Here is an 8,382-nt window from a genome sequence, read left to right as displayed (position 1 = left end):
TACATTTAAATCCAGAGTCAGAAGTCGCTCGAGTATCAACCGCTGCTACCCACCCTGATATTTCAGACCAATCTACCATTGAACCTCTTGAAGTCGAATCCTTGATTCACAAACTTCAGCGATTTTCCATCTCCCCTCAGAGGTCTGATAAATCTCAAGGCAGCGTGACTTCGCAGTACAACCCTGCTCATCCCCTAACTAGGCTAAAGAGTGAAAAGTTTCGTGTTCAGCCAACCGAATTACCTCTTCCCACCAGGAAAAGAGCAAGGAAATCACCGCAAGAGTCTGATAGTGAGACTCTTTCGTCTGCATCATCCATCTCAACTACTTCACCACGAAGTCAACCATCCACACCTCCACTCCAGATTATCTTCCATCCGTCCACTGGAACCCCCACAACCCCTCTTCAATCATCTACGAACATAGTATCCTCATCCTCCCAGCCACAGGCATCATCTTCTACACTTTCCTCTGTTAGCAGTTCAACGATGGCCCAGTCTCCATGGAACTACCCTGGGGCAGTGTTACTGCCTGCATCCTTGAGTCAAATACCGGCCCATCCTGAGAAATGGCTGCCCAAATTTAATCCCGAGGCAGGTATGCTAGCAGAAGAGCACATAAATAACTTCATGCTTTCCATTAATCTCAATGGGGTTACTAATGAAGATGCTGTTGTTCGGCTTTTTCCCTATACACTGCAAGGGACAACCGGGTCATGGTACTTTTCATTACCCTCCGGATCCATTACAAGTTGGGATATCTTCCAGGACCAATTCCTAACCAAGTTTGGTGATGACAGATCAACGACAACATTAATCAATGACCTATCCAATCTTAAAGCCGAAGCTAGAGAGCCTATTAAGGATTTCAATTTACGGTTCAACAAAATTTTCAACAAAATTCCTACTGCTTCTCAGCCCAACGAAGAAGTACGATGCGAATGGTATATTACCGCTCTACCATCAAACATAGCCATCTTCGTGGATAGGGCAAATAAAACAACCTTAGCTGAATACATGAAAGAGGCGATAGCAGTAGAAAAACGAATAATAGCCCTGGAAAAGAGATCCGCGATAGAGGAACGTAAGTCAAAAAAAGTCACCTTCAAGGAAGACTCCAAGAAGAAACAAGCAAAAGATCCTTTTAATTTAGAAGGATTGCAGAAATTTCTAAAGACCATGTCCAATGAGATGGTCGACATAAAAAAGCAAGTAGCGAAAACTTCTTCGAAAAAGCCCTACACAGCTTTTAAAAGAGGTCCTTCAACGGATGCAAAGCCACCCAATGCCATTTCAAATGCTAAATCCGAGGAAGAGGAAGAGGAAATTTCCACTGAAGGGCAGACCGATGATGAAGAAGTTGTGGAATTACAAGGAATGTGGGATTTCATCCTCCCACAAGAGGAAGATCAAGAAGTATTTCCAGTTAGCACACGAAGTAAAAATCAGCTTGATCCTCCCCAAACTACCCCTAAACAGAAGAGCGCAAGTTTTTCAACAAAAGATAAAGTCGCAACAAAGAAAACGACATCCAAAGCGACTCAAACTAGCCTAGTCCAAGCAGATGAAACGACTCCATCGAAAACACTGATAGTGTCGGATGAAATGGAGTACAATATTATTGATGACATGAAAAAGACTAGGGCTAATATCACCCTTTACGAACTGAGCAAATTGAAACATCAACAGAAGATAATGATGAAAGAGTTACATGTCGTGCCAGTTTCACCTTTGCCTGCCGCTGTACTTTCTCAAGCTTCCCACAACATCGGAAGACCTCCAACGAACGCGATCAGTAAGATTGATCCAAATGACATCGCCTTGATTGGAGGAAGATCAAGATCTCACACTCCCCCATTTCTCCTTACTTATGAAATCTTCAATAAAAATGTGCACAATTGTTTAGTAGATTTCGGTGCTTCATCGAATATTTTACCCAAATCTATATGTGCCAAATTAAATGTTCAACCACAGAAATCCGCAATGCGCATAGTTCAGCTCGATCAATCTCAAGTCGAAGTGATCGGCGAACTAAATCAAGTAACCATAAGATTGTCATCCAACCCGAAGGTATGTCAGGTTATTGACATTCTAGTTGCTGACATCCCAGAATTCTATGGCTTAATCCTTAGCAGGGATTGGTCAGAGAAACTCCATGGATACTTCGCAACTGATTGGTCGCACATGTGGCTGCCCTACAACGGTAAACCGAATCAAATAAAAGTTGAACGAGAGCTACACCAGAAGTACATAGTAACGGAGTTAGAGGGAGAAAATGAACCAGTAGCGTACAACAGCAGTATCATTGGCAATTACTCGATAGATTCTTTCCTCGGCAATTTCAATGCTCATGCGTCACCTTATTTAGAAAATTTAGTTTTGTCTCAAATTGAAAATTTTTCTCGAACTGATAGTTCGAAATGTATTAATTTTTTAGATAAACTTGTAAATACATCTTTGTTTTGGAAATTATTTTTTGATGGCTCTAGATCTAACAAAGAAGCAGGAGCAGGATGCGTTTTGATTAGTCCAGAAGGAGAAAAGATCATGCTCACATGCAGACTCGAATTTGATTGCACAAAAAATACAACAGAATACGAGGCTTTGGTTCAAGGCCTGTACAAGGACATCGGGTTAGATGTCAAGTATCTTCAAGTCTTTGGAGACTCTGAGATTGTGGTTAAGTAGGTACGTAACACTATACATTGCTTATCAGGTCACTTAAAACACTATCAATCTTTAGTACAAGATCTGACTGAGCATTTCATAGCGTTTAATATTTCTTCAATCCCCAGACTCCAAAACGCTAGTGCAGACCTTTCGGCTAACGTATCTTCTAAGCTTATTCCCTCCGAAGATTTTAGTCCAGATAGATTCTCAATAGAATTAATATTTAGACCGTCTATTCCTGACAACATCACAAATTGGAGAGTATTCAATGATGATCTAGATATCGTAAATTTCCTCACATCTGAAGGATCCTACTCCAATCAAATAATTGACGAAGACCAGCATGATCGACAATTGCAACAAAATAGCACTAATAATGCTATACCGAATTCGGTGGTTAAGTTAGAAGACTTATACGATTTGAAAGATCGGTTTAAGAGGTCTACCAATTCAAAACTCTACAGTTCAACCTTGAACTACGAATTAGTAAACCTAGGGACCGATGCTAAACCACAAAACATTAATCTAGGCCTCGGCCTAGCCCCTTAACAGAAACTAGCGTATATTCGTCTTTTGAGACAATATAAAAATGTTTTTGCCTGGAATTATGATGAGCTGAAAACATACGACACTTCTATCATCCAGCATACTATTCCTATGATTGATAACGAAAAACCTGTCCAATAAAAACTGAGAAAAATCCACCCCAATTTAGAAAATCAGATAAAAACCGAGCTTAATAAGTTACTGAAAGCCAGGATAATTTTTCCCGGCAGGCATTCCAAATGGGTCTCCAATATGGTACCCGTTAGAAAGAAAAACGGAGACATCAGGATTTGCATTGACTTTCAGAATCTTAACAAAGCCTGTCAAAAAGATAATTTTCCTCTTCCACCTATGGACAAAATACTGCAGGCGGTGGCGGGTTCAGAACTAATGCCTTTCTTGGATGGATTTTCAGGGTACAATCAAGTGTTGGTACATCCTGGTGATCAGTTGAAAACCACATTTAGAACTAAATGGGGCACATATGCATATCGAAAGATGCCATTTGGTTTGATTAATGCTGGTGCTACATTTCAGAGAGCCATGGACATCGCATTCAAAGGTTTAGTCAATAAATATGTAGTAATTTATTTGGATGATATAACAATGTACTCCAAGAAGTGAAGTGACCATCTTAAAGACCTGAAACAAATCTTTCAACGGTGTTTAAGGTATGGAATTTCACTCAACCCAAAGAAATCTTTTTTCGCATTAAGTGAAGGGAAACTTCTAGGATTCATAGTGTCAAAGTCTGGTATTCACATTGATCCCGACAGAATCAAAGAAATTTTTGAAATATCCCTACCTCATAACAAAAAAGCCATGCAATCTTTCGTTGGTCAAATCAATTTTGCAAAGAGATTCGTTCCAGATTTTTCGCGAATCGTGTCTCCTTTGCAAACCATGATTAAAAAGAATTCAAATTTTAAATGGGGTCAAGATGAACATGAAGCATTCAACCTGATCAAGCAAGCTATTATTAATGCTCCATCTTTAGCAACCCCGAATTTTTTAGAATCTTTTATTTTATACACATTTGCCTCAGATAAGTCATATGCCGCGATACTAACTCAAGCGAATCAAGAAAAAGCGGAAGCTCCAATTGCGTTTTTTAGCTCAAATTTACAAGGTGTTGAACTCAATTATTCTGACGTGGAGAAACAGGCTTATGCTGTTTTCAAAGCGGTCAAGTACTTCAGACCTTTCTTACTTAAAACCCATACTAAGATCATAGTACCGTTTCCAGCGGTAAGGAATCTTCTAGTACAGAAGGATGTGGGTGAGAAAAGGGCCAATTGGGTTACTTCCTTACAGGAATACGACCTTGAGATTAAACCAGCAAACATTGTAAGATGTCAAGGCTTCTGCAAAATGTTGGCCGGAGCATCGTAAATTTCTGAAACTCCATCTGAAGAGGTACAAATGGGTGAGGTAAGCCTAAACGATGCAGAATCATTATATGCTGATATCATTTATTATCTTAAGAACGGGTATGCTCCTTCACACCTTGATCATACTAAGAAAAGAGCTCTAAGATTGAAAGGTAAACAATATCAGCTCATAAATGATATTCTTTTCAGAAAAAATTATGATTATGTTCTTCTTAGGTGTCTTGAAAAAACTAAAGCTGAAAAAGTTTTGCAGGAACTCCACGATGGGCCAGTAGGCGGACACTATGCTGGAGATGCTACTGCACATAAAATCTTACGCGCAGGATATTACTGGCCCACGCTGTTCAAAGACTCGCACAGTTACGTGAGGAAATGTCAAGTCTGCCAAACTACTGCTGGAAGACAAAAGAAGCCGTCCCTGCCACTACAGCCAGTAAACATCAAGCAACCTTTCAGTCAGTGGGGCTTGGACATAATAGGTGAGATCGTTCCTCACTCTTCTAAGCAGCATAGATACATCCTCACGGCAACAGATTATTTCACAAAATGGGTAGAAGCAGTTCCGCTCAAGACAACTAATTTTGAAAATATTATTGAGTTCATTGATCAATTTATAATCTCTAGGTTTGGATTTCCATCTACTTTAATGTTTGACAATGCATCATACTTTTATGGAAATGCAATGACTGATTTTTCACTTAAAAGAGGATTCAAACTTAAATATTCAGCCAATTACTATCCGCAAGGTAATGGGTTAGCTGAGTCAACAAATAAAAACCTAATCAGGATTATTAAAAGAACAATTGACCAGAATCAAAAGAATTGGCACAAAGATTTGGTATATGCTTTATGGGCTGATAGGATAACGCAAAAAGCTTCAATCGGCACTTCTCCCTTTAATTTAGTTTATGGGAAAGAAGTGGTTCTTCCAACTCACTTAGCCATTCCCTCTTTGTCTTTAGTACAATACATTGATGAAGTACCCACTTCCTCCTTACAGCTGAGACAATTGGAATTAATTAAATTAGAAGAACAACGAGAACAAGCTAAGAAAACGCATGCTCATCATCAAGCGCTAGTAAAATTCTCTTTTGATTCAAACATAATGACCAGAAAAGATTTTCAGATGGGAGATTTAGTTTTAAAGTGGGATAAGGCTCATGAAGAAAAGGGCAAACACACAAAATTTCAAAGGATGTGGCTTGGTCCTTTTCAGATTGTTGAAGTCATAGGTCCATCAACATTTGTGTTATAGGATTTAGCAGGTAGGAGGGATCCTTTGCCTGTTAATGGACAAATTCTCAAGAAATATTTTCCATAGAAGATTATTCTTCTATTTTTGTAGAATAGTTTTTCTTTTCATAATAAAACCAGTTGTGAGTGGTTACATTAGGTATTTACGAAAAAGACACCAATTCTCTTTCAAATTTTGAGCTTTTCGCTTGTATAAATAGCAAATCTTTTGGAAAATTGGTCTTTATTATTGACAGATACAGTTAAAAACTTTAGCCTAGATATGATACGAGTTTCAACTTCAAGGAATTTGATGAAAGCAACCTTTAGTGAAGAAATTGTTTTATATTAGCACAATGAAAGGTATCAATAACAAAATGAAGATTCTCTGTAGAACAACTATTTCCAAAAACTCTATTATTGTCGTCCAGAGCTATCTTAACGAAACAATGACTTCCTCCCTACTAAAGGAAAATCACAGCTTTCAGAGGGATAATCCAAGGATACACTATATCTTGAAGAATAAGAGGTCTCATCACGAGCCAGCTTATCTTGATCACAGATATCATAACTTGCTGACTTTGCCAATACTGTCTAGCACAACAGGGCAATGACTCAAGATTGTTGCAATCAAAAGACAAGGGGTCTCATCACGAGCTAGCTTGTTCATCAAAGTTATGAATCAAGTGAGTGACAGTGTCATAATTTGGCTACCAAACCAAGACATTGTTCTTTAAGAATAAAAAGAAAATCAAAGCAATAAGTGTAAATATGGATTTTTCTTTGAAAGTTGTAGGTCACCTTAAGTAGGATACAGGATCATTGCTGCGTAACAGGTAACCCTGTCGAGGCTATAAACGCCTGCTGGCAGCAGAGGCTCTACCTACGACAAATGAACATATTTAAAACTGGTTTACAGAGGAGACTTTATTTTATCTTTACAAGACCAAGTAATCGCTGATGTAAATACAAGGACTAGCCTAAGGAAGCAAATAATTAGAATAAAAAGAGGTTGAAACAAAATATCATTGACAATTTAAAGCATAATGTACTCTATCTGTCCATAACAAAGTTTAATTTTCTAAAAAAATTTCTGTTTTGGAAGTTTGAAAAATTCAATAGGAAAACAGAGATAACTGGTTCTTCCAAGTGAATCGCCAATTGTTGTGGCCACCAACAACCCCCCTCCTTACTTAGTATTAGCAATAACACTAGGTAAGTGGGGACCCTTAGTAAAAAATTCAAAAAATTCAATTAAAACTTATGTATTATACTCCTTAAGAAAATATCGCATCGCGCGAAGAAGATAAGATATTTCCTTGTGAGTAAAATGACAAACCATGAGAGTGCAACGCGAAATCCATCACATTGCATGCATTAAGAAACGCTCACAAACGAAAACTTTAAGAAATCGCCGATGGCCGATATGCGATATCGCATATCGCAACATCGTAAAAACAACACATAACTATTTAACGAATTGTAACAATCTACGATCCTGTGATAATGTGATACTGCGATCGGCGATCTTGCGATCACGTGAAACAACAATCTGCGATTCTGCGATAAACGTGATCGGTCAACCCTGCGATAACACATCTTGATAAAAATGTGATAACGCAATAACGCGATGATGCGATGCGAATCACAAAGATCATCCATCGCAGATTTTCCCCGGCTCAACATTCAAGAAAAATTGAATACGCGCGTTAAGGAAAATTAATGAATGTACACCAAGTGTTAATAAAAGACAGTTTTGTGTTTTTCGAAGAGTTAGTTCACGTCAAGTGGCATGTTTTTGTACATCCGTATAACTCAGAGCTTTCTTGTTAATTTTTATTATCATTACTCTCTCCTTATGTGTGAACTGCGGGAATGAAAAACAGAAACAATATGAAGCAATGTGTAGGGAGCGATTAAAGAAAAAGGTAAATCTCCAATGCTCGGAAGCAGAGAAGAAATGCCCTCATGAACGGATACCGCATGCAACAGAGCCGCAAATTCCAGAGCGTTGCTGAGCTATCCATTACAGATCTATCAGTCAGAGCCATGGTTCAATGAATAGTTGAACAATGCTGATATCAACAGGCGATTTAACGCTCAAGGGTAGAAGTTCACAAAAGCAGTATGTTTGCAAAATTTTAAAGCTTATACCCGGTGAAGGAAAGGCGCTAAAGGCGAAAAACGCACCAGAAAGGCCCGGATCAAAGAACGGAGGCAGTTTTCGATGCGCGATTAGCGCCTAGCGCTAATCACACATCGCTGAGAAAATTTCTCAAAAAGCAAAGTCCTTAACTGCTTAGTCACTCGTAAGCCCAGAAACGCAAGAAAGCAAAGGCAGAGGCAATTTGAGGGTTAACCAAGTGGAATTTGGGTTATTACTGAGCATACACAGTAAATCCACATAGCCAGATATTATTCTCAAAGCATATCTGCTATTTTGCTGGAAAAAATGGTGCCAGCGCTTGCCATTTCTGTTTGCTTAGCTCAACCAAAAGCGGAAGACAGTCAACCGACTCTACCCAGGAAAATATTTAATGCTC

Source organism: Pinus tabuliformis, chromosome 8, assembly GCF_031772625.1.
Source record: "Pinus tabuliformis cultivar Carrire ecotype Pingquan chromosome 8, CPIR1, whole genome shotgun sequence".
NCBI classification, from domain to species: Eukaryota; Viridiplantae; Streptophyta; class Pinopsida; order Pinales; family Pinaceae; genus Pinus; species Pinus tabuliformis.
The sequence above is the reverse complement of the archived record's forward strand: the minus strand, read 5'-3'. Positions refer to the sequence as shown.